The sequence below is a fragment of the Prunus dulcis genome, chromosome 1, assembly GCF_902201215.1.
Source record: "Prunus dulcis chromosome 1, ALMONDv2, whole genome shotgun sequence".
Classification (NCBI taxonomy): domain Eukaryota; kingdom Viridiplantae; phylum Streptophyta; class Magnoliopsida; order Rosales; family Rosaceae; genus Prunus; species Prunus dulcis.
The window spans coordinates 10833302-10857435 of record NC_047650.1 but is presented as its reverse complement, the minus strand read 5'-3'; the positions used below and the strand labels follow the sequence as shown (position 1 = coordinate 10857435).

General features: G+C 37.7%; 9 non-coding genes across 9 annotated transcripts; all 9 read right to left on the bottom strand.

The window, feature by feature from the left end:
• Nucleotides 1-1050: 1050 nt before the first annotated feature.
• LOC117616850 lies at nucleotides 1051-1246 on the bottom strand. Its single transcript, XR_004584200.1, has one exon. It is a non-coding gene; the product is annotated as a U2 spliceosomal RNA (small nuclear RNA).
• A 3058-nt stretch (nucleotides 1247-4304) lies between these two features.
• Nucleotides 4305-4501, bottom strand: LOC117616845. Its single transcript, XR_004584196.1, has one exon. It is a non-coding gene; the product is annotated as a U2 spliceosomal RNA (small nuclear RNA).
• Nucleotides 4502-7017: 2516 nt separating this feature from the next.
• LOC117616933 lies at nucleotides 7018-7179 on the bottom strand. The gene has a single exon (XR_004584270.1). It is a non-coding gene; the product is annotated as a U1 spliceosomal RNA (small nuclear RNA).
• Nucleotides 7180-7881: 702 nt separating this feature from the next.
• On the bottom strand, nucleotides 7882-8077 carry LOC117616849. Its single transcript, XR_004584199.1, has one exon. It is a non-coding gene; the product is annotated as a U2 spliceosomal RNA (small nuclear RNA).
• Nucleotides 8078-9508: 1431 nt separating this feature from the next.
• Nucleotides 9509-9705, bottom strand: LOC117616844. Its single transcript, XR_004584195.1, has one exon. It is a non-coding gene; the product is annotated as a U2 spliceosomal RNA (small nuclear RNA).
• A 1820-nt stretch (nucleotides 9706-11525) lies between these two features.
• LOC117616934 lies at nucleotides 11526-11680 on the bottom strand. The gene has a single exon (XR_004584271.1). It is a non-coding gene; the product is annotated as a U1 spliceosomal RNA (small nuclear RNA).
• Nucleotides 11681-20655: 8975 nt separating this feature from the next.
• LOC117616852 lies at nucleotides 20656-20851 on the bottom strand. Its single transcript, XR_004584202.1, has one exon. It is a non-coding gene; the product is annotated as a U2 spliceosomal RNA (small nuclear RNA).
• Nucleotides 20852-22671: 1820 nt separating this feature from the next.
• On the bottom strand, nucleotides 22672-22833 carry LOC117616932. Its single transcript, XR_004584269.1, has one exon. It is a non-coding gene; the product is annotated as a U1 spliceosomal RNA (small nuclear RNA).
• Nucleotides 22834-23535: 702 nt separating this feature from the next.
• On the bottom strand, nucleotides 23536-23731 carry LOC117616848. The gene has a single exon (XR_004584198.1). It is a non-coding gene; the product is annotated as a U2 spliceosomal RNA (small nuclear RNA).
• Between the last annotated feature and the right edge of the window lie 403 nt (nucleotides 23732-24134).

The window sequence follows — 24134 nt, the reverse complement described above, 5'->3', positions numbered from 1 at the left end:
CAAATCATGCTCCCAAAATCCGTTCCTTGACGTAGCTCATGTTCTCTAAATTTGATTCTATATCTTCTTTGACGGAGGTTGCTACAAATCACCAAATTGTTCTTTGGCAAAGTTGTTGTTTTATTTTATTTGTTCGCTCTTATACGCAAGTAGATCGTTGGAAATCATATTTTCCCCAGATCTGTACGGATGCAATGGTGGGTGTGGCCGCAACAACGCTTCATCAGGTGGTGGTGGTAGGGTTCGTATAAGCTCATGGGTTGTTTTAGGGTTTTGGTTATGTTGGGTTTGTGGGCTTTGTTTAGGCTTATGGTTAATTGTGGCGATGTGGGCTAGTAGTTTTAGTGCGGCTTTTATCCATGTTAGCTGTGTTTTTAGCATGTTAGTCTGTTGCCCTCTTGAGATTGATATTTTAGATGTCTTGTTGATGTCTTTGATTGTACCGTTGAAGTTTATCTAATGAAGTTTCTATTTGATTAAAAAGAAAAAGAAAAAAAGAATTATGATAAGTAAAGAGTTCGCTTCTCTTTCATTGTAACAAAAGAATTTAAGCTGATATTTGTAATTGCTTTATAAAATGACTTTCAGCCATAAAAAATAATTTGGGTTCACATATTGACCCAAAGACATGCAGTTTGAAGGCTCGGTATGCAAATTCAGAAGAACTATGTTACTCAATAAGGTTTGTGGCATTATTCAAGTACATGTAGTGTTATAATATAGAAATACAATTTGTGATTTGTTATGTTCAAGACAGTTTATGTCTTTTTCAAAATGTTCTTCAAATTACAAATAATACAAATAGACAGTTTATTTCTTTTTCAGAACTTTCTTTAAGTTACAAATAATACAAATAGACGCCAACAAGGGTTGGTTGAGTTCGTAAGGATCGGTCTCTTTGTTTATTAGTAAAAACTAACATAAAGACTAAGACTCATTCTGTAAGTCCTCAAAAAAACCTTGATATATCCTAGTTAGAATAGGATAGCTCCCTTTCCCCTAACACCAAAATAAAGAATAATACAAATGGATACATTTTAACTAGATTTGGTGGAGTGTGCCAAGCCCATGCAATATTGCAACGCTTGGGCGACACTTGAGAGCCCCAATAGCAATCTATTATGGTGGAACCTCTTCCTAAAAAAATTAATTTAATATCATGTGAGCCATTCGCCCACGTATCAGATATTAAACTGATAAGAACAGATACTACACTTGATCTTAGCCAAAAGGCCGAGAAAGGTATGCTTATCTTCATGTCTTGTTTCTATTGTTATAGGTCCATTCACTTCCATGCTTCTGTGGTCAAGCCGATGTGGGATTGGTACAAATAGCTAAAGCGTGCTTATAAGGCTGAGTGGTAAGGGCTATAATGTTGGCGACAAAACGGAGATATTCAATTACATACATGTTCTTCCAAATTCACAAATTTAATCCTCAAGCCATTAACGTTAGTTCAAGTGATGAGGGTGAGTCAAAAAATTAGTAAGAATTATGATAAGTAAAGAGTTCACTTCTCTTTCATTGTAATAAAAGAATTTAAGTCGACATTTGTAATTGCTTTATAAAATGAAATTTGGGTTCACATATTGACCCAAAGACACGCACTTTGAAGGCTTGGTCTGCAAATTCATAGAAGAACAATGATCCTCAATATTAGGGATGACAATGGGTCGAATCGGGGGTGGGTATGTCATTCCCATCCCCATCCCCATCAAGCATTTTTCCCCATCCCCAATACTATGGTATTATTAAGTACTGGAAGTGTTAAAATAAAAAAAAATACAATTTGTTATTTGTTATGTTCAATATAGTTTATTTCTTTTTCAAAATGTTCTTTTAGTGACAAATAAAAGAAAGGGTTATTGACCAAAATGGTCTCCCAACTATTGCTCGAGTTTCATGTTGGTCCACCAACTAAAATTTTCATTTCCATAGTCCTCCAACTCTCCATTTAGGGGGGTGTATTCAATTGAGATTTTAAAAGACTATTTATGGACAAATAAGTCTAGTGGATTTTAAAAGACTATTTAAGAATGTAATGACTTATAAGATTTTTTTTAAAGATTTTTTATACTCAGGATTTTTTATGTTTGGATTTTAAAGATTTGTATCATAAGAATTTATAAGATTTGAAAGGACCATATGGATTTTTTATTTGTACGATGCTAACCAACCAACTTAGTTGGATGATGAGCAATGTCTAGTTCAATGATGCACGAATTCTTCATCAATTTCTTCTTCCTCTATGTCATTATTTTCATACATGCTCGATTGTGACATTACACGAGACTGCGAAACAATAAAAAGAAGAAAATAGTACCAATTTATGAGGCTGCAAAACATTATAATACCTTTTATGATAATACTTAGAACACACAGCCAAGGCATTCGAAAACACACTGTCACCCTAGTAATGTAAACTAGCACCTCAAAGCATGTACTTTTCAATCATCTGGTGAGGAACAAGTACCCAAAAAATGGCTATGCTTTGAATGAATAAATGGCAATGCTCTGAAAATAAATAAATGGCAATGCTTTGAATGAAATATGACAGAAAAAAGTCAGCTAGTGGTTATAAGACGCAGACCTTATAAATAAAGAACACTAATGAAAAAAAAATATATATATATATATATATAGGATCATATAGTACATGATAGCCATAAACAGACAATAAACGCAGACCATATATATATATTTATATAAAATGCAGACCATAAACATCAATTGTTTGATTCTCCCATTTGTTATATATAATACATGATAGCAATATGGTTTATATATGAACAGCCTGACACAAAGCAGCAATTGATAACCAAGAAACAGAGCATGTGAATGGCCATAAAGCTACCATATATATACCCACGAAACATCAATAGTTGTGAAGGGCTATAGAGCTATCATATATAAACCCACGAAGCAATACCACCAGCAATAGCAGCAAACCCACGAAGGGCTAAAGACACAGTCGATATACAAAAACATGGCATATAGGAAATATACAGATAATAAACGCAAGAAGACACAACATGAGAAGGAAGCAATACCTTGTGTCACGAAGAACTGTTCATTTTCACGAAGAGCTGTTCATCGTCTCTAGCAGAAAAAATAAAAATAAAAAATCTCACGTGAAAAGTCTGATGGGTTAGGGTGAGATTTGGGATAGGGTTTGGTATTTATACCTCCTACTAAAAAGTCACACAAATTCCTAATTAAAAAAAAATCCATCGAAATTAGCAAGTTTTTGAATACCAAAAGACTTTTTGTTACTTGTTTAAAGTCTTAATTAAATACCATTAGATTTGGACACCTTCTTTAAAATATCATAATAGTCCTTATTGAATACCACAAGACTTATTTAGATTATTTAAAAGTCTTAATTGAATACCACAAGACTTATTTATCCCAAAATAGTCTTTTAAAATCCTAATTGAATACACCCCTCTTAGTATCAAAATGGTCCTACCGTCAAAGTCTGTCAATTTTACCGTTAAATTGAGGGGTAAAACCGTCCATATGTTAGAAGCTCCCCGAAATTAGAACCCTAGTTTTGCTAGACCCAGCTACCAAAGCCAAAGGCTTCTTCTCTCTTTCAATTGTATCCACAAACACTTGTTTACTGTCTTCCACCTTCCTCTCCGCTCAGTAAAATTTGCTTTGGGCCTCAAGGTTTTCAACCTCTCAACTATCTCATTGGTAACTTCAGTTTCAAAGGTTGTGGCAATTTCACCATTGCATCTCTGGAAAGCTCCTAGTGCCTTTACCTTTTGAGCATAACAAAGGGTTCTCCGTTAAATTATAAAAGTTACAGCAAATCGCTTTACCAATTCAATCCAACAACAATGTTAATGGAGTAGATGTACAGAGAAGTGTAGTGAGAACGAACATATAAGCAACAACAATGTTAGTGGAGCAAACGATGAGAGTAGTCTTCTTGTTCGAACAACCCCATTTCGCTCTATCATTTAAATCCCTATTCTCCTACTCCAGCCATTCCTTCGTCTCTTCTCCTTCATCCTACCATATCCACCAACCTCTTCACAGATTTAGGGTAGAGGGGAGAGAGAGAACGAAGGGCAAGGGCTAGAGATGGCTTTGTAGGGATGGACAGACTTCGACGATTTTGCGCCTCAATTTCACAAAATATTTGACGGACTTTGATATTATGACAATTTTAATACTAAACAAGGAATTGAAGGACTATTAAAATGAAAATTTTAATTGGCCGATCAAAATAAAACTCAAGCAATAGTTAGACAACCATTCCAGTCAATATCCCTAAAAAATTTAGACTAAATTTAGTGGGGTGCGCCAGGCCCATGCAATAGTGCAACGCTTGGGCGACACTTGAGAGCCCCAATAGCAAGCTATTGTAATGGACCCTCCCCCGTAAAGAAATTAATTTAATATCGTGTGGATCATTGACCCACATATCAGATATTAAACTGATAAGAACAGATACTACACTTGATCTTAGCCAAAAGGCAGAGAAAGGTATGCCTTTTCACATCTCTTGTTTCTCTTTTTATCGGGCCATTCACTTCCATGGTTATTGGTCCAGTCGATGTGGGACTGTTCAACATTTACAAACAGCAAAAGGGGGCTACGAAGGCTGAGAGCATAATTGATTTGGGTTATACATGCATACATGAGTTGACAAAGCTAAAATATTGGCGACAAAACAAAGATATTCAATTACATACACGTTCTAAAAAAGGATTGTATTTCTCATATAAGAGAAGCAAAAGGCTGCTTGCAATTTGGGAAAAGGGTATATGGCCAAGGTTTGGTATGTGTACTATGTGCGATTCCAAATTGCTTAGAACTTCACTCTTTTTTCTAGTTTTCACTATTCATACAAAATCTTCATAAAACATCCAATTTTAAACAAACCTCATTAGCACCAAAATATTAATGTTGAACAAATTTAGGGCCCGTTTGATAACCATTTCATTTTTCATTTTTCATTTTTTTTGCTAGAGTATAGAGGAAAAAGTGAGAGAATGGAAGAGTGAGTGAGAGTGGAGATGAGATTAAGAAGAAAGATGAGAGGGGAGGATGAGAGGGAGGAGTAACAAAAGTGAAAACAAAAACTAAACACTCAAATCTATTTCAAATTGTTTTCACTTTTGTTACTCATCTCTTCTATCCTCCCCTATGATCCTCTCTTTCAATCTCATACTCACTCTCGTTTTCCTCTATACTCTAGCACAAAAAAGAAAAACCAAAACTAAAACCTAAAATTGAAATGGTTATCAAACAACTCCTAATTAGCGCTTTTCATTATGCAATCGCAATGATGCTTAAGGGAGTGGCTTAAACTAGGAGAAACAATGAAAATATGGAATTGGGGATTATGGACAAATCCTTGACCTCTTTTAAGTGGGGTTTATGTAGGAACCCTTGACGTCTTTTAGGTGGGGTTTGTGGAGGAACCCGACCTCTGACCAAAAGTTAGTTAATAATTATCAAGCTTCATCCGCTATAACAACATCTAACTACAAAGGAACAAACCATCCCACAGAACAGCACCCACTATTTGCGTTGGATGAGGGATTAAGGGAATCTCATCATACAGAGTAATTATTAAACTAACTTATGAAATATTAATAAAATTAAATTAAAACATAAAACATAATACGTAACGCTTAATTATCAATCTATCATATAACTTTTTCAAATTCACAAATTTAATCATCTTAAGCCCTTGATCTTAGTTCAAGTGATGAGGATAAGTCTGGAAATAAGTAGGTCTACGATAGATAAAGAGTTGGCTTATTTTACCCTTAAAATAGACGCTCGGTCTTTCTTTAACAGTAATTAAACCTTTTATAAACCAACGATTTAAGAATTACACCTCAATCTGTTAACAGCTTGTTGGGCCATTTTGTTGGAATTTTAAAAGGTTTTAAAAATTTAACCATTTTATTTATTTAATTATTTTGGCTGTTTTATTTTATTTATTATGGGGGTTATAAATATTTAATATTTAGGTTTTATTTCTGGTTGGTGAATGCCTTAATTTTATGGTTGGTGGACTTTTATGGTTGGTGAAGGTTACATGTTTTTTGGATGCCTATAAAAGGCCACTCCTCCTTCACATTTGAGAAACGATACACACATATACAGACAATACACACAATAACACACAATACATTATCAGAATATCAGATACACATTCTAATTCTCTCCTTGTCTACTTTTACATATATTATCTACTTTATATTATTATTATTTTGGGCAATGGTTATGTGACTTGGATATCTATATCTGTCTGTGAATGTGCTCATAGCGGATCTTGAGTTTGTGTATAAGGGGTCGTATCTTGGAGTCTTGTAGACCGTCAGTACCTGCACATAGGGAGGCTACAAAGGCTTTAGGACAGCGTCTTTGACGTGCTTCACCGTACCAAACTCACCTTCTTACTTATTATTTATTTTCCTTTTACTTACCTATTTATTTGTTTTCTTCAATTTCATTATACCTTCAAAACTTTCCAATTTGTTTATATGTTATTTATAATATAAATATTTTGTATTTGGCTTTACGGAAAGAGGAAAACTGTTATTTTTTATAACACATTTTGCTTGAGGGCGCTAGTTCTTCTTCCATTTGCGATGGAAATCATTGAATAGACCATGGGCCTGTAGCTCTTCTCTACAACTAAAGAATTGCAAGTTTGAACTAGGTTTAATGGGGTGCGCCAGGCCCATGCAAGTCTATGAATTATGAATAAAATAAAAACATAATATGTAACACTCATTTATCAATTTATAATATGCAAGGATTGATACTGACGAAGCAATTTATGGATGGTTTGACAGAAAAGGTCCAGTGAAAAATTATTTTTGCATGTCACTGCATAATTGAAGGGATAAATTAACAATTATTTTTGCATGTCACAGCTGGATATATTAAACAATTATACCAGACAAAAAGGTAAAATCAACTTGAGGAAGACGAGGAATGAGCCTATTTTGCTAGCTAGTTGCATAAAGTTGATATTGAATTGAGGAAGGGGCCGCGCGAACGCAGGCCCCCACTACAACAAATTATGACGTTGGCTCTCCTACGTTGAGGAGACCATATGCGGGCACCCCTCCTAAGTGCAATGGAGGTCACCAACTTAGGCCATGAACCTTCTTGATCTCTCATAGATCCCGTCCAGGTAAGTATGTTTGGAAGTGCCTTTTATTCCTTTTTAATACATTAGTCTCGCTCTCAACTTCTTGTGCATTTCCGATGTGGTACTTTAGACTAGACATAATCACTGGCTAAAAAATGCTGAAAAAAGTGCCAGAGAAACACTCAACTTTCAAATTCACAAATTTAATCCTCAAGCCATTAACATTAGTTTAAGTGAGGAGGACGAGTCAAAAAATTAATTAGAATTATGATAAGTAAAGAGTTCGCTTCTATTTCATTGTAACAAAAGAATTTATACCGATATTTCTAATTGCTTTATAAAATGACTTATCAGCCATAAAAAATAATTTGGGTTCACATACTGACCCAGAGCCATGCAGTTTGAAGGCTTGGTCTGCAAATTCAGAAGAACAATCTTACTCAATAAGGTTTGTGGCATTATTCAAGTACATGCAGGGTTATAAGTATAGAAATGCAATTTGTGATTTGTTATGTTCGAGACAGATTATTTCTTTTTTAGAATGTTGTTCAAATTACAAATAGAGAGTTTATTTCTTTTTCAGAATTTTCTCCAGGTTACAAATAATACAAATAGACGTCATTGAAGGTTGATTGAACTCATAAGAATCGGTCTCTTCTTTAATCTATAAAAACCCAAACCCAAAAATAGACTTGACTCCCTCTATAAGTCCTAAAAAAGACTTATAAATGGACACATTTAAACTAGATTTGGTGGAGTGCGCCAGGCCCATGCAATATTGCAACGCTTGGGCGACACTTGAGAGCCCCAATAGCAAGCTATTACGGTAAACCCTCCTCCTAAAGAAATTAATTTAATATCATGTGAGCCATTAGCCCACGTATCAGATATTAAACTGATAAGAACAGATACTACACTTGATCTTAGCCAAAAGGCCGAGAAAGGTATGTTTAATCTCTTGTCTTGTTTCCATTCTTATAGGTCCATTCGCTTCCATGCTTCTTTGTGAAGCCGATGTGGGATTGGTACAAACAGCTAAAGCGTGCTTATAAGGCTGAGTGGTAAGGGCTATAACGTTGGCTACAAAGGACTGTATTTCTCATATAAGCGGCTTGCAATTTGGGAAAAAGGTATAGCCAAGGTTTGGTGTGTGTTTTATCAAAAAAATAAAATAAAGGTTTGGCATGTGTACTTACTATGGACGGTTCCCAATTGCTTAGAACATTACACTCTTTTCTTAGTTTTCACTATTCATCGTACAAACCCAATTAGCACTTTTCATCACAGTGATGTTTCAAGGAGTGGCTTATTGATACGGATTGAAGTAAAAGACTAGGAGAAACAAGAAACCTATATCAGGGCTTTATCAAATAAGATAAGGTCCTATCTCTTCATCATTAGATCAAATCGGTTAATTTGATTTAACGATTAATAAATATAGCGTCATCTAATAGCCTTATCTAAGACCTTCACTATCAAGAATTCTATAATAATGACATTATATACGATCCTTAAATGAGGCTCTATCTCTTAACCGTTGAATTAAATTAATTAATATAATTTAACAATTAAGAGATAAAACCTCACTTAAAAACCATATAAATCCCTCACTGTATGTCAGGCTTGTAAGAAAAGAGCTGCTTGCGATCTGGGAAAACGGTATGGCCAAGGTTTGGTATCTGTGCTAACTATTTGTGGTTTCAAATTGCGTAGAAGAAGTTAATCACACTCATGCTCTAATTAGGGCTTATTTGGGAGCCCTTTTGTCTGATAACTAAAAGCACTTCTGACATGGTTTAGCAGAAAAGTTTAGAAGCACTTCTGGGTCATAAAAGCACATTCTAGAGAAGCATAACAAATTGTTCTCCGTTAAATTATAAAAGTTACAGCAAATCGCTTTACCAATTCAATCCAACAACAATGTTAAAGGAGTAGATGTACAGAGAAGCATAGTGAGAACGAACATATAAGCAACAACAATGTTAGTGGAGCAAACGATGAGAGTAGTCTTCTTGTTCGAACAACCCCATTTCGCTCTATCATTTAAATCCCTATTCTCCTACTCCAGCCATTCCTTCGTCTCTTCTCCTTCATCCTACCATATCCACCAACCTCTTCACAGATTTAGGGTAGAGGGGAGAGAGAGAACGAAGGGCAAGGGCTAGAGATGGCTTTGTAGGGATGGACAGACTTCGACGATTTTGCGCCTCAATTTCACAAAATATTTGACGGACTTTGATATTATGACAATTTTAATACTAAACAAGGAATTGAAGGACTATTAAAATGAAAATTTTAATTGGCCGATCAAAATAAAACTCAAGCAATAGTTAGACAACCATTCCAGTCAATATCCCTAAAAAATTTAGACTAAATTTAGTGGGGTGCGCCAGGCCCATGCAATAGTGCAACGCTTGGGCGACACTTGAGAGCCCCAATAGCAAGCTATTGTAATGGACCCTCCCCCGTAAAGAAATTAATTTAATATCGTGTGGATCATTGACCCACATATCAGATATTAAACTGATAAGAACAGATACTACACTTGATCTTAGCCAAAAGGCAGAGAAAGGTATGCCTTTTCACATCTCTTGTTTCTCTTTTTATCGGGCCATTCACTTCCATGGTTATTGGTCCAGTCGATGTGGGACTGTTCAACATTTACAAACAGCAAAAGGGGGCTACGAAGGCTGAGAGCATAATTGATTTGGGTTATACATGCATACATGAGTTGACAAAGCTAAAATATTGGCGACAAAACAAAGATATTCAATTACATACACGTTCTAAAAAAGGATTGTATTTCTCATATAAGAGAAGCAAAAGGCTGCTTGCAATTTGGGAAAAGGGTATATGGCCAAGGTTTGGTATGTGTACTATGTGCGATTCCAAATTGCTTAGAACTTCACTCTTTTTTCTAGTTTTCACTATTCATACAAAATCTTCATAAAACATCCAATTTTAAACAAACCTCATTAGCACCAAAATATTAATGTTGAACAAATTTAGGGCCCGTTTGATAACCATTTCATTTTTCATTTTTCATTTTTTTTGCTAGAGTATAGAGGAAAAAGTGAGAGAATGGAAGAGTGAGTGAGAGTGGAGATGAGATTAAGAAGAAAGATGAGAGGGGAGGATGAGAGGGAGGAGTAACAAAAGTGAAAACAAAAACTAAACACTCAAATCTATTTCAAATTGTTTTCACTTTTGTTACTCATCTCTTCTATCCTCCCCTATGATCCTCTCTTTCAATCTCATACTCACTCTCGTTTTCCTCTATACTCTAGCACAAAAAAGAAAAACCAAAACTAAAACCTAAAATTGAAATGGTTATCAAACAACTCCTAATTAGCGCTTTTCATTATGCAATCGCAATGATGCTTAAGGGAGTGGCTTAAACTAGGAGAAACAATGAAAATATGGAATTGGGGATTATGGACAAATCCTTGACCTCTTTTAAGTGGGGTTTATGTAGGAACCCTTGACGTCTTTTAGGTGGGGTTTGTGGAGGAACCCGACCTCTGACCAAAAGTTAGTTAATAATTATCAAGCTTCATCCGCTATAACAACATCTAACTACAAAGGAACAAACCATCCCACAGAACAGCACCCACTATTTGCGTTGGATGAGGGATTAAGGGAATCTCATCATACAGAGTAATTATTAAACTAACTTATGAAATATTAATAAAATTAAATTAAAACATAAAACATAATACGTAACGCTTAATTATCAATCTATCATATAACTTTTTCAAATTCACAAATTTAATCATCTTAAGCCCTTGATCTTAGTTCAAGTGATGAGGATAAGTCTGGAAATAAGTAGGTCTACGATAGATAAAGAGTTGGCTTATTTTAACCTTAAAATAGACGCTCGGTCTTACTTTAACAGTAATTAAACCTTTTACAAACCAACGATTTAAGAATTACACCTCAATATGTTAACAGCTTGTTGGGCCATTTTGCTTGAGGGCGCTAGTTCTTTTTCCATTTGCGATGGAAATCATCGAATAGACCATGGGCCTGTAGCTCTTCTCTACAACTAAAGAATTGCAAGTTTGAACTAGGTTTAATGGGGTGTGCCAGGCCCATGCAAGTCTATGAAATATGAATAAAATAAAAACATAATATGTAACACTCATTTATCAATTTATAATATGCAAGGATTGATACTGACGAAGCAATTTATGGATGGTTTGACAGAAAAGGTCCAGTGAAAAATTATTTTTGCATGTCACCGCATAATTGAAGGGATAAATTAACAATTATTTTTGCATGTCACAGCTGGATATATTAAACAATTATACCAGACAAAAAGGTAAAATCAACTTGAGGAAGACGAGGAATGAGCCTATTTTGCTAGCTAGTTGCATAAAGTTGATATTGAATTGAGGAAGGGGCCGCGCGAACGCAGGCCCCCACTACAACAAATTATGACGTTGGCTCTCCTACGTTGAGGAGACCATATGCGGGCACCCCTCCTAAGTGCAATGGAGGTCACCAACTTAAGCCATGAACCTTCTTGATCGCTCATAGATCCCGAAGGGTCCTCGATGACACCAAGTCAGCTCGAGTCGCTCAGGCAGGATACAGGAGACCGTAGTTAGCCTGATCTGCAATCCTGGCAGGTCTCGGGGACACAGAATCAGCCGAGCAGCAATCCTGGCAGGTCTCAGGACACCAAGCCTGCCGAGCCGCAAATCCTGACACTCACGGTCCGAGCGTCTCCGAAACTCGTGAGGCAAAGTCAAGTGCACTGACTGAACTATAATCAGACTGGATGTCCGTAGACATCGGTCCGACTCTGGGGAATCACCAAAAGTAATGGGTACACGGTGGTTTTCTTTGAAAATAAAGTATTTTAAGAAAAGTCTACTAACTCACTGCATCTCAGTAAATCTGTATCGTAACTGTATCTCCTCTGGTAAAGTTCTCAACCTCTGTTTTTAATATTACTGGAGCTTCAATAATTAAGCCTCACGTAAATTAACGTACTTAATAGTACAAATCATACTCGAGAAGAATAGTTCATAAAACTTATTCAAATAAACTCATTTATAAAAGCTTATTTATATAAAATCAATATAAAATCATTTAAGTAAACTTGTTTATATAAATCATTCATGTAACTCATTTATATAAAGTCATTCATGAAAGAAAGTCCACCCACAGATGGTCCGAGCTAATTGGGCCCTTCGAAGGTCCCGGCTGCGGGTCGACCGGACCTCTGGTGCCTGATTATCCATAAATAATAAATCAATAAACTGCTGAATAAAAAGAATTTAAATTAAACACCCTACTCCCGGCTCCTAGAAATACGTGCGCTCAAGTTTTAAGTTACTCCTATGCCCACAATAGCTTTTTAGATAGTTAGAACGGTCTTAAGAGGCCCGAAGCCTCACTAAGCGATACAATGCCAGATCGGCCGATCCGGGACCCCGTGGGTCCACGGTCTCCGATGGCCAATCTGGGCTTCTCTGAAGGTTCCTTACAGAGAAGAACCATGTTCCGCGAATTTTGTCCGAAACGGACGGTCGGATTGGCCAAAATCGTATTATCGCTTAAACTCCAAACCCTAGCCCCAGGGTTCGCGATTTCGGAGTATCCGGGACTCCGATTCGCAATCCGTCGAATCCTACACGATCCTGAAATCATGTAGACCGACATATCCAAAATTCAGCGCGATCCAATGATTTGACGACACTGCACCCACGGACCGCGCGATATGGAAAATCCGTTCGGGGCTCAAACGGACTCCAAATCCAGATCCACAAAAACCTACGCGCTCGTGACGACACGAGGATCACAAAACTACACAGAATTACTTCACCTCCCTCGCCCACGCGCTCCAGCACGCGCGGGCAGGTTCGGGTGTCTAAAGCGATACCGGCTGGCCGAAAAATCTCAGAACCAAGACTCCAAACTCCTACCCTAGGTAAAACACCCCATTTGGAGTCACTTTTGTTCTTAGACATACCCCAAAAAGTGACCTGAAACAATAGATCTCGATGGCCGAAGTTTCGGCCAGAATTCAAGTCGAAAATTGATCGCTTTAGAGCTAAAATCGATCGAAACCCATACATCCATCAGCTAGAACACGAAAAATACTGAGAAACCATACCTTACTCGATTGATTTGGTGGAGAAACGAAGGAGAAATTCGAGCTGGAAGATCGGTGAAACTCGAGTGAACATCCGTCAGAAATCATGGTTTTCCGACCAGCTCCGGGCGGCCCAAGGGTGGAGGTCGGTCAGGTCTTGATGGCGAGAGGGAGGCGGAGCCGACGGTACCCTTGCCGGAGGTCAGCTCGGCCTGTGGTGGCCGGGCCGTCGTTGAGAAGGCGAAGAGTCGCACGGCTAGGGTGCGACGGGAGAGAAAGAGAGAGGAGAGAGAGAAAGCTGAGGAGAGAGAGAGAGGAAAGGGATAAAAATCTGACTTTTCTCCAAATTACCGTTTTGCCCTTCGCGGTATTTAGACCATATCTTCTTCGTTACAGCTCCGATTCGGGTCTACTCCGTGTCTACGGACTCGTTTCGCCGTGCTCTACGCAATCGTGTAAACGGAATTGCCAAATTCTTTCTCGATCAAAAAGTCAATTTTCCCCCTATTAAATAATGCGAGGGCAAAATTGTCTTTTCGCTAGAAGATATTATACTTACCTTTTAGATATTTTATTTCTTTTTAGATATTTTGTTTTGGGTTATTACAATCCACCCCCCTTATAAAAATTTCATCCTCGAAATTTACCTTCTTGTCATTTGAAGAGGGGGGAAAAAGGCTGCTCTTGTATCTGCAACTTAAGTTATTACACAGCATGTGTCGCATAAAGCTGGACACTTCCTATTCCAAAATCTAAACTGTTTGTTTCCCACACATTCTATAATCTCATTAGGTCCGATACAGCTAGGATTTGGCTCCCTTACTTCCTTAAATCTCATTTCACCTTCCTCAGGCAATAAATATTGAGAATACTTAATTGAAGATCCTTCTTCTAGTGTCTGCATAACTTCTTGCCAAATCCTGGGTTACTTGAGTCTTTTTCTGCTTAATCTAATAAGGTTCTGTATTTCCTTTAACACTTCCAAATTTCAATAAACCTTGCTTAACATTCCATCTTCATACTCGGAGGGTCCATACTATGTCTTGTATAGAGCAGCAATTAGAAACATCTCAGTTATAGATACCAATAGCAAATTTTAGATTTGTAATTCGAGGAAATCCGACAACTGTCACTTAAGGCATACTCTCAGACCAGCATCTTTTCACTCAAATCCTTCTAAAATTGTAGTAGACTATGTCTCAATAGCATTTCCACAATTTGAGTCATTTTCTTAAGCTGGTCATCTGTCTGGAGTGAATTGCGGTATTAAACTGTAATCAAGGCCCAAAAGTTTCTTTTAGCTGAGTCCGACTGGAACATAATATGGATTTCTTGATCTAAACTGTAGGGACTGGTATTCCATAGCGTTGCGAGATCTTATCTGAAAAAAATCCTTGGCCGTTTGTTCAAACTATCCTTGGCTCTTATTTGTGGGACACACAGGCTTACTGAATCGATTCTTAATTTCTTACACTCCACCATGCTTTCTCTATGTTCAAGGAGGCTGAACTTAAAATCCATCGTAAGTTGTTCCCGCTTCTCTTGAGAAATCGGAGGTGGTTGCAAGAACCTTGTTGATTCCTGTCGCGGAGCTATTCCTTGCTGACAAATTCTACTGTTCATTTCATCATGAGAAGCTCCTTGTAAGATCTCCATCTTGAACCTTTGCTCTTAGTGTCATGTAATTCAACCCTTTTACTCGTAAAAAATTAAATCAAGATTCATGAATTAGTCTGCAAATATTCGAGTTCTTTAGTACTGATTTTCCCTGAAAAGTTGTTAACAGTGTTCCTGATTATCCGTATCCAACTCAACTTTTTGTCCTACTATCACTGATAATCTATCTCCTTCGGAGATAAGCCACTTCTTTCTGAGAATTCCATACTGATTGTATCTATATTCTCTGACCAGTTCTCTGTCTTAAGTTTTCTTCCTCTTGTATACAGAAATTTGGTAACCTCTTGTGATCTGTAAGGATCTGGCATATTTCTTTATAAAAGACGGCCACCAACCTTACTAAGCAAGACTTACTGTGGCCCGATCCAAATTATGAATAAAATGCTTCGATTTATGCTTCTTCCATTGTTGAGATACATAAGCGCTCACTCTACCATACTGCGTCTACACAAACCTCAGTTCTTATGACAAATAATACTGTAACGTACCAAGTTCTCCCTAACCTCCTGCAGTGTTGAAATCGAAGTAGTGGTTGGCCAGTTCTTAAGTTTAACATCATCCTCTTCACACTGATCTGACCACACCAATTTAACTTCTTTCTTTTCTAAAGGATGAACAGTGTCGCCATGGTGGGTAACCTTTCTACAAGGCGACAGTAAAAAATCAACTTACCTAGAAAACTCTGTATCTCAGTAGCACTGATTGGTCGTAACTAAATTTGCTATTGCTTCAATCCTTGAGGATCAACAAAATACTCTCATCCGAAATCATGTGTCCCAAGAAACTCACTTTGTTCCTTCAACATGCACACTTGCTAAGCCTGGCATAAAGTTACTGCCTTCTTAGAGTTCGCCACCCAATGTTTAAATACTTCACATGTGCCTTCTGTTTCTTCGAATACACTCAAAGGTTATCTAGCTACGCGATCATGAGGCGATCTCAATACCGCCCAAACATTTTGTTCACGGGGGGCCCAAAATACTACTGGCACATCCCTTAATTCTTTGTAGTATGACTAGGAACTCAGAGTACCCATACCTTATTCTCTAATTCATTACTGGAGCTATCTAAGCCTCATACCGTTTATTAAAAGATCCTTTAGCACTCCTTACTTATTAAACAAAAATGATCCTCTTCACTATTAATTCCTGCAATTGAGTCTCTAACTCCTTCAACTTACTGGTGTTATTTTGTAGTTTATCCAAGAAATAAACTTCCCTCCTGGGGCGAACTCAAGAATAGACCCAATCTCCTAATGAAAAGTAACTCTGCAATATGGTGTCTGGTCAAATCCATCCAACCCTAGAATGATCTCCAGTCAACCATACCGGAGGAGAATTCAATCTGTAATCGCAGTAATTGATGTTCATACTTCCTACTGAGACATGTTATACTGTCTATCTACGAGCCTAAAACTGTCACCACATCCCTTCGGTTGACTGCTTCCTCAACTAGCCATACTGATCTGGGCCCACCACTAAACAGAACCTCTATAGACTGTGGTGTTTCCTGTAAGTTACCTTGCATACTTGTTTTGCTGCGGTAATGATCTTTTTATAGTAAAGAAACAGCAACAACCCTTTTGCAAATAATATCCTCCAGCTGTATTCCACTAGCAGGGCCCAGAACGGTACCTACCACATCTGGCACCTTAGGGCAACTTCTCCCGTTAGAGCCTATCAACAACTGTCTCTCAATACTTCTGGCTACACCGGCCCCAGAACGATTTGCAATACTACTATTCTAACTGGTACTTCTACTGGAACTAACTCCAGGTTGACAGCCTCCATACCTGCAGCCATTCGGTGATTGGAAACGGTAATCACTACTGTAGTTACCTCCTTTAAATTCTTTCTGATGAGTGTTACCTATGTCCAAGTACTGTGCATAAGATGCACCCCATGGTCTATCCAATATCCGGCCGGGGCAGACATCACCACGGCTCCAAAGTTAACTAACTACTAACTGATCACAATATCTTGGATGGAGGCTTTTAACCTTATCGCCACCAGGTACTACCTCTTACTTTCCGATCTCTATTGGTAGAAAACAGTACATGAAACCTTTTCCTCATATTCTGAGCCCGTCATTATCCTCTATTCTGTTGCAAAACCTCTTGCATCCACACCTTCTGCAGACTTGTAGATAAAACTGACTATCAAATTCGATTTTAAAATACTCGTTATGTATTAGTCAAAGGACCCTAGTATCACTTCTTAACCAAATCCCATCAGTACTCTACTCTTTTGTGGAGTAACCAGGACCTCCACGATCTACTCTATTCCTTCAATTTAATCCTCTTTTTACTACTAGATGCCACCATTATCCCAATTTATAGCTCTCACTCCTGTTTACTGAATCCACCTATCTCATGGATGGATCTCTAGCTGACTAAAGTCTGAGTGAACAACTCCATGGTCTATTGAACATTTGGATCTCCCCGCCTGCTCGGTACAGTAAATACGGCTGCTGACGAGCCTCTAACAACAGATTACTTTACTGGTTTAGACACTGATACAGTTCCTGTCCAACTTGGGAATCTCATCCCCTTACGTCGGTGTATCTGTCTACTTTCCCTACGGATACCACCACCATTTGCTCCCAACTTGAAAAGAAAACAAGGATGCACAGAGTGCGAGGTCTACAGGAAGTAAAACCTATGCTCTTATACCAAATTGACAAGACCCGACCCAATTTCTACTTTGGAATTTGAGCCAAGTCCTGTGCGTGTCCGACACCTGGCTAATGTCGGGCACAAAGGACCTTTTTACCCTTCTTGTTTCAAATTCTTTTTAAACTCTCCCTTAGACTTCTGCGGGAATTTCGGCAGAGTCTCCTCTGTAATTTGACCAAACCCAAATTTTTTTCCACCTGTTAAACAATCAAATAATTTCACACCAACTGCCAGAATATGATAATCACTTAATTGCCAGCTTCAGTTTTCCACTAAAACCAGATATCAGAGCAAATTCTAAAGTTCACAGGATTTCAAGAATTTTTCCACAAAACTCTACTTCACTTGGTGGTGCGGAAGCTAGGGATGGCCTGGTGGTGGATCCTGCTCACTTCTACGGCCTGGGGGCGAAAAACAGGTTGAAAATGTGAGTGGACAAAAATAATGTTCTTGAAAACAATTTTTTTAAACATAATAACCCCCATTTAAAAATAAGAAGGGATCTAAATCGAGGGTTTGTCTATATTTCAATACAAAGTATTCCAATAAGCATGTAAAAACCTACTGATGACTGTGCTTGTATAACTGAACAAATATGTAAAGATATAAATGCACGAATATCAAAGAAACTGATATAAAATAACTGAAAGTCATAATTGAATAAAAGAAAACTCAAAATCCTCTGAAAATACCACCTATTTGTACCCCTGTCATATCCGTCAATTCCCCTGGCAGGTCTCGGGCGCCACGCAGTCTACCCGAGCCGCAAACTGGCGAAATCAGGGGACTATGATCAGCCTGATCTGCCGGCGGGTCCTCGATGACACCAAGTCAGCTCGAGTCGCTCAGGCAGAATGCAGGGGACCGTAGTTAGCCTGATCCGCAATCCAGGCAGGTCTCGGGGACACAGAGTCAGCCGAGCCGCAATCTTGGCAGGTCTCGGGACACCAAGTCTGCCGAGCCGCAAATCCTGGCACTCACGGTCCGTGCGTCCCCGAAACTCGTGAGGAAAAGTCAAATGCACTAATTGAACTATAATCAGACTGGATGTCCGTAGACATCGGTCCGACTCTGGGTAATCACCAAAAGTAATGGGTACACGGTGGTTTTCTTTGAAAATAAAGTATTTTAAGAAAAGTCTACTAACTCACTGCATCTCAGTAAATCTGAATCGTAACTGTATCTCCTCTGGTAAAGTTCTCAACCTCTGTTTTTAATATTACTGGAGCTTCAATAATTAAGCCTCACGTAAATTAACGTACTTAATAGTACAAATCATACTCGAGAAGAATAGTTCATAAAACTTATTCAAATAAACTCATTTATAAAAGCTTATTTATATAAAATCAATATAAAATCATTTAAGTAAACTTGTTTATATAAATCATTCATGTAACTCATTTATATAAAATCATTCATGAAAGAAAGTCCACTCACAGATGGTCCGAGCTAATTGGGCCCTTCGAAGGTCCCGGCTGCTGGTCGACCGGACCTCTGGTGCCTGATTATCCATAAATAATAAATCAATAAACTGCTGAATAAAAAGCATTTAAATTAAACACCCTACCCCCGGCTCCTAGAAATACGTGCGCTCAATTTTTAAGTTACTCCTATGCCCACAATAGCTTTTTAGATAATTAGAACGGTCTTAAGAGGCCCGAAGCCTCACTAAGCGATAAAATGCCAGACCGGCCGATACGGGACCCCGTGGGTCCACGGTCTCCGATGGCCAATCTGGGCTTCTCTGAAGGTTCCTTACAGAGAAGGAACCATGTTCCGCGAATTTGGTCCGAAACGGACGGTCGGATTGGCCAAAATCGCATTATCGCTTAAACTCCAAACCCTAGCCCCAGGGTTCGCGATTTCGGAGTATCCGGGACTCCGATTCGCAATTCGTCGAATCCTACATGATCCTGAAATCATGTAGACCGACATATCCGAAATTCAGCGCAATCCGATGATTTGACGACACTACACCCACGGATCGCGCGATATGGAAAATCCGTTCGGGGCTCAAACGGACTCCGAATCGAGATCCGCAAAAACCTACGAGCTCGTGACGACACGAGGATCACAAAAATGTCTTTTCGCTAGAAGATATTATCCTTACCTTTTATATATTTTATTTCTTTTTAGATATTTTGTTTTGGGTTACTACACCTTCACTATCAAGAATTCTATAATAATGACATTATATACGATCCTTAAATGAGGCTCTATCTCTTAACTGTTGAATTAAATTAATTAATACAATTTAACAATTAAGAGATAAAACCTCACTTAAAAACCATATAAATCCCTCACTGTATATCAGGCTTGTAAGAAAAGAGCTGCTTGCGATCTGGGAAAACGGTATGGCCAAGGTTTGGTATCTGTGCTAACTATTTGTGGTTTCAAATTGCGTAGAAGAAGTTAATCACACTCATGCTCTAATTAGGGCTTATTTGGGAGCCCTTTTGTCTGATAACTAAAAGCACTTCTGACATGGTTTAGCAGAAAAGTTTAGAAGCACTTCTGGGTCATAAAAGCACATTCTAGAGAAGCATAACAAATTGTTCTCCGTTAAATTATAAAAGTTACAGCAAATCGCTTTACCAATTCAATCCAACAACAATGTTAAAGGAGTAGATGTACAGAGAAGCATAGTGAGAACGAACATATAAGCAACAACAATGTTAGTGGAGCAAACGATGAGAGTAGTCTTCTTGTTCGAACAACCCCATTTCGCTCTATCATTTAAATCCCTATTCTCCTACTCCAGCCATTCCTTCGTCTCTTCTCCTTCATCCTACCATATCCACCAACCTCTTCACAGATTTAGGGTAGAGGGGAGAGAGAGAACGAAGGGCAAGGGCTAGAGATGGCTTTGTAGGGATGGACAGACTTCGACGATTTTGCGCCTCAATTTCACAAAATATTTGACGGACTTTGATATTATGACAATTTTAATACTAAACAAGGAATTGAAGGACTATTAAAATGAAAATTTTAATTGGCCGATCAAAATAAAACTCAAGCAATAGTTAGACAACCATTCCAGTCAATATCCCTAAAAAATTCAGACTAAATTTTGTGGGGTGCGCAGGCCCATGCAATAGTGCAACGCTTGGGCGACACTTGAGAGCCCCAATAGCAAGCTATTGTAATGGACCCTACCCCGTAAAGAAATTAATTTAATATCGTGTGGATCATTGACCCACATATCAGATATTAAACTAATAAGAACAAATACTACACTTGATCTTAGCCAAAAGGCAGAGAAAGGTATGCCTTTTCACATCTCTTGTTTCTCTTTTTATCGGGCCATTCACTTCCATGGTTATTGGTCCAGTCGATGTGGGACTGTTCAACATTTACAAACAGCAAAAGGGGGCTACGAAGGCTGAGAGCATAATTGATTTGGGTTATACATGCATACATGCGTTGACAAAGCTAAAATATTGGCGACAAAACAAAGATATTCAATTACATACACGTTCTAAAAAAGGATTGTATTTCTCATATAAGAGAAGCAAAAGGCTGCTTGCAATTTGGGAAAAGGGTATATGGCCAAGGTTTGGTATGTGTACTATGTGCGATTCCAAATTGCTTAGAACTTCACTCTTTTTTCTAGTTTTCACTATTCATACAAAATCTTCATAAAACATCCAATTTTAAACAAACCTCATTAGCACCAAAATATTAATGTTGAACAAATTTAGGGCCCGTTTGATAACCATTTCATTTTTCATTTTTCATTTTTTTTGCTAGAGTATAGAGGAAAAAGTGAGAGAATGGAAGAGTGAGTGAGAGTGGAGATGAGATTAAGAAGAAAGATGAGAGGGGAGGATGAGAGGGAGGAGTAACAAAAGTGAAAACAAAAACTAAACACTCAAATCTATTTCAAATTGTTTTCACTTTTGTTACTCATCTCTTCTATCCTCCCCTATGATCCTCTCTTTCAATCTCATACTCACTCTCGTTTTCCTCTATACTCTAGCACAAAAAAGAAAAACCAAAACTAAAACCTAAAATTGAAATGGTTATCAAACAACTCCTAATTAGCGCTTTTCATTATGCAATCGCAATGATGCTTAAGGGAGTGGCTTAAACTAGGAGAAACAATGAAAATATGGAATTGGGGATTATGGACAAATCCTTGACCTCTTTTAAGTGGGGTTTATGTAGGAACCCTTGACGTCTTTTAGGTGGGGTTTGTGGAGGAACCCGACCTCTGACCAAAAGTTAGTTAATAATTATCAAGCTTCATCCGCTATAACAACATCTAACTACAAAGGAACAAACCATCCCACAGAACAGCACCCACTATTTGCGTTGGATGAGGGATTAAGGGAATCTCATCATACAGAGTAATTATTAAACTAACTTATGAAATATTAATAAAATTAAATTAAAACATAAAACATAATACGTAACGCTTAATTATCAATCTATCATATAACTTTTTCAAATTCACAAATTTAATCATCTTAAGCCCTTGATCTTAGTTCAAGTGATGAGGATAAGTCTGGAAATAAGTAGGTCTACGATAGATAAAGAGTTGGCTTATTTTAACCTTAAAATAGACGCTCGGTCTTACTTTAACAGTAATTAAACCTTTTACAAACCAACGATTTAAGAATTACACCTCAATATGTTAACAGCTTGTTGGGCCATTTTGCTTGAGGGCGCTAGTTCTTTTTCCATTTGCGATGGAAATCATCGAATAGACCATGGGCCTGTAGCTCTTCTCTACAACTAAAGAATTGCAAGTTTGAACTAGGTTTAATGGGGTGTGCCAGGCCCATGCAAGTCTATGAAATATGAATAAAATAAAAACATAATATGTAACACTCATTTATCAATTTATAATATGCAAGGATTGATACTGACGAAGCAATTTATGGATGGTTTGACAGAAAAGGTCCAGTGAAAAATTATTTTTGCATGTCACCGCATAATTGAAGGGATAAATTAACAATTATTTTTGCATGTCACAGCTGGATATATTAAACAATTATACCAGACAAAAAGGTAAAATCAACTTGAGGAAGACGAGGAATGAGCCTATTTTGCTAGCTAGTTGCATAAAGTTGATATTGAATTGAGGAAGGGGCCGCGCGAACGCAGGCCCCCACTACAACAAATTATGACGTTGGCTCTCCTACGTTGAGGAGACCATATGCGGGCACCCCTCCTAAGTGCAATGGAGGTCACCAACTTAGGCCATGAACCTTCTTGATCTCTCATAGATCCCGTCCAGGTAAGTATGTTTGGAAGTGCCTTTTATTCCTTTTTAATACATTAGTCTCGCTCTCAACTTCTTGTGCATTTCCGATGTGGTACTTTAGACTAGACATAATCACTGGCTAAAAAATGCTGAAAAAAGTGCCAGAGAAACACTCAACTTTCAAATTCACAAATTTAATCCTCAAGCCATTAACATTAGTTTAAGTGAGGAGGACGAGTCAAAAAATTAATTAGAATTATGATAAGTAAAGAGTTCGCTTCTATTTCATTGTAACAAAAGAATTTATACCGATATTTCTAATTGCTTTATAAAATGACTTATCAGCCATAAAAAATAATTTGGGTTCACATACTGACCCAGAGCCATGCAGTTTGAAGGCTTGGTCTGCAAATTCAGAAGAACAATCTTACTCAATAAGGTTTGTGGCATTATTCAAGTACATGCAGGGTTATAAGTATAGAAATGCAATTTGTGATTTGTTATGTTCGAGACAGATTATTTCTTTTTTAGAATGTTGTTCAAATTACAAATAGAGAGTTTATTTCTTTTTCAGAATTTTCGCCAGGTTACAAATAATACAAATAGACGTCATTGAAGGTTGATTGAACTCATAAGAATCGGTCTCTTCTTTAATCTATAAAAACCCAAACCCAAAAATAGACTTGACTCCCTCTATAAGTCCTAAAAAAGACTTATAAATGGACACATTTAAACTAGATTTGGTGGAGTGCGCCAGGCCCATGCAATATTGCAACGCTTGGGCGACACTTGAGAGCCCCAATAGCAAGCTATTACGGTAAACCCTCCTCCTAAAGAAATTAATTTAATATCATGTGAGCCATTAGCCCACGTATCAGATATTAAACTGATAAGAACAGATACTACACTTGATCTTAGCCAAAAGGCCGAGAAAGGTATGTTTAATCTCTTGTCTTGTTTCCATTCTTATAGGTCCATTCGCTTCCATGCTTCTTTGTGAAGCCGATGTGGGATTGGTACAAACAGCTAAAGCGTGCTTATAAGGCTGAGTGGTAAGGGCTATAACGTTGGCTACAAAGGACTGTATTTCTCATATAAGCGGCTTGCAATTTGGGAAAAAGGTATAGCCAAGGTTTGGTGTGTGTTTTATCAAAAAAATAAAATAAAGGTTTGGCATGTGTACTTACTATGGACGGTTCCCAATTGCTTAGAACATTACACTCTTTTCTTAGTTTTCACTATTCATCGTACAAACCCAATTAGCACTTTTCATCACAGTGATGTTTCAAGGAGTGGCTTATTGATACGGATTGAAGTAAAAGACTAGGAGAAAGAATGAAAG